Genomic DNA, 3,177 nt, shown 5'->3' with positions numbered 1-3,177 from the left:
TGTCACACACAAACGTTTATAAATATCAATAAGCTTCTAAATATAATGTACTATGGTTATACCCATGTGTTAAAAAAAACTTTATAGCCATTAAATGTTTAACATACAATGGTGTACTTCTTGCAATTATTAATGAGGTGATTGCATTCCATCAATTTAAAATAGAAGTTACTGATTGGATAAAATATCTGCAATACAAGTACAAAAGTCATACCATTTGGGAATGTACACACTTAATTTGCATTTGTGATACATGCATATTGTCAGTGTACCATTGATGGTAATCAAGGCAGTTGTCTCAGTAAAAGTTAGGATACTGAAATTATTTTAGTACTGCTACAAATCAAGATACTCTAATAGAGCAGTCAGGTTTGCTTTGCCTTCTAGAGTTTTCTGACTACGCCCTTGATTGTACTAGTATTGTAGAAATTGAATGAAGTAGGGATCTATGCAATCAAAAAAGTAGTGAAACAAGAGATGAATGATGGTATTACAACATAGCTCGGTGGGAAAGTCTCTACTTTCGCATATTTTTAGCTAAATCAATTATTTTTGTTTAATGCCAAAGCAGGGACTTCAGCATAGATCACTATACTTTATGTTTTAAAATTTTAAATACCAATTTATTTATTTTTTTTGTTGTAGTACAGCTAGCTGCAGTTTAACTTGTGACTGTTCTGTTAGAATGTCATTAATGTTTCATGTAATAAATTTTTAAATATTTTGTATAGCAGCACCCTTGCTCTAAATATAAGTGAAACAACTCTATTCCAAAGTTTACTCCAACCATTAGAGTTTGGTGGAAACATCCAGTGGGGCACTGACGGTAGATGCCCTGTTGCAGTAGCTGTTTACTCAATGTACATAGTACTACCCATGAACATGATACATTCAATAAGAACATATAAGCAATAATCCTGACAAAGTAGCTAGGGAAATAACTGGTGTATTATTATCTACAGGTGCTCTGGCACCCTATCAAATTAAAGGTTCATACATATGCAATTGCTAGATCTCAATTTGGGGTGCATGATAATTACAATGTTAGCAGTCAAAAGTCTAGTGCCTAGCATTGATGGCAGCAGCAAAATTCCAACAGGCACATGAAGCTTAACAATGGATTCAATAGGACAAGTGCAAAACTACTGTGAGTTATCAATTTCTTTCAACATGTCAATTCAGGCATGCATGGTATAACGTGGATATAATACACATGTTAAAATGTTTTCATATTAGCATTTTTATGTGCAAGAAGTATTACCAAGAGTACATAATGGAAGAGTTTTTACTCTTCATTTTGCCCATTATTACAAAATTTGACAATTAAATTGAATATATAGTTCCTATCTACTGTACATGTCAGTCACATAGAAGAGGTATTACTGGATTTAACCTTATACTTTTAATTGTTCATTACAAACAAGGTGTGCAAGTGAGCTTCCTGTTCCTATTATTGTCACTCCCAGCTAGTTTCCTTTGTGAAAATTTTATATCAAACGGTATGGTAGTACCGACACTGTTAGTAAAGATCGCCCCAAAAATTCTGCTTTTGAAAAGTATCCTAGAGACATCTTAAAATTGCCTTTATGGAATAGTACTAGTCCATATTATATACAAGTACACAAAAAAAATGGAATTTTCAACTAGAGTAGGGACCATACTACGTCGATAAAACGTACTGAAACAAGCTGGAGTACTGCAAGATATTTGATTACAGTAAAACAATAAGAAGTGTTATATCCCTACTGTGCATTTCCGTTATGGTATCTTGAGCACAGTAGGGATATATATATAACACTTCTTATTGTTTTACTGTGATTTAATATTGTGCACTACTCCAGCTTGTATCAGTACTTTTTATCAATGTGTTATGGTCCCTACTCTAGTTAAAAATTCTAATTTTTTTTGTGGATTTGATTGTTAACTTGTAAAATAGAATCATTATGACTGGTGAACCCATGCATACCACATCAAAAGAAAGAAATGGTGCCGTGTACCCCCAGCTATCAGTCATTGCCTAAAAAGTGAAGTATCCATTACACTTCATTGTCAGCTATGTTCAACTCATTAATTGTTATCCTTTGGGCCACGCCTACTCCAATTTGTGGTCCCTACTATACAGTACTATTGTACTGTATGATTAAATATAACAAAACATTTACAGGTGGCCAAATATAACATTTTTTAAAAATCGCCAAAACTTTTATAGCTTCACTCACTGACCACAGCACAAGTGTAGAGGCCAAACAAAGCAGCATACGGCTACTATTTTATGCCACAATAACAAACTCACCAGCGGGATGCACTTTTTGAGGTTCCCACAAGTGTAAGTCCTCTGTGCCTTGTCTTTTTATCTTCAATCAGGCTGCTTGTGTTCTTCATCCAACGAAACCATATCAAGGTGTTGATTTTCCATATCAACACTTACTTTCAGCAGCACATTAATACACCACAGAATAATTTCCGAGCTGAATTTGTGCTTCAGTCCTGGTGCTACTATAAGAGGTATACTGGCTAGATATCTGCAACTTTGCAATTGGGATCTTTTTTTGCAATAGGTTCATAACCATACCCATCAAATTGAGATCCAAGTTGACAATAGATAGGGACCCGCCGATTATGCTCATAATTTTGTCTATCATGCTATGCTGCACTGCTCAAATATTTACCTATTATGCTTAAATTTATGCTCAGTACTTACCTATTATGCTCAAATTATGCCCAATTATTTATGCCTCAGTTCTCATGCTCTGCTAATAATTTCCAGTTTATGGATAAATAACAAGTGGCTGAAGCACAAACTTACTTGTCAAAATGCATATCACAGGAAAGATCGATATACTCTAATAGAACAGTCAGCTATGTGATTGTTCTATTAGAGTTACTGACTGTTCTATTAGAGTATATCGATCTTTCCGTGATAGCTATTTTGATAAGCAAGAATTCATACTATTATACAAATATTCTGCTTATTATGCTAGCATTATGCTCAATGCTTTCAGGCACCTATTATGCTCATAATTATGCCAGCATAATCGGCGGGTCCCTAACAATAGAGTATGGAGACCACACCTCTTAACAATCTAGCTTTTTACTTAACAGTAAACAAAATGACCTCATCTCTTATTGGTCTAGCTACAGCCTGTAGCTGTACACCCCTTGGCTGACTTGAGATAC

This window comes from Dysidea avara, chromosome 2 (genome assembly GCF_963678975.1).
Source record: "Dysidea avara chromosome 2, odDysAvar1.4, whole genome shotgun sequence".
Taxonomy (NCBI): Eukaryota; Metazoa; Porifera; class Demospongiae; order Dictyoceratida; family Dysideidae; genus Dysidea; species Dysidea avara.
The sequence above is the reverse complement of the archived record's forward strand: the minus strand, read 5'-3'. Positions refer to the sequence as shown.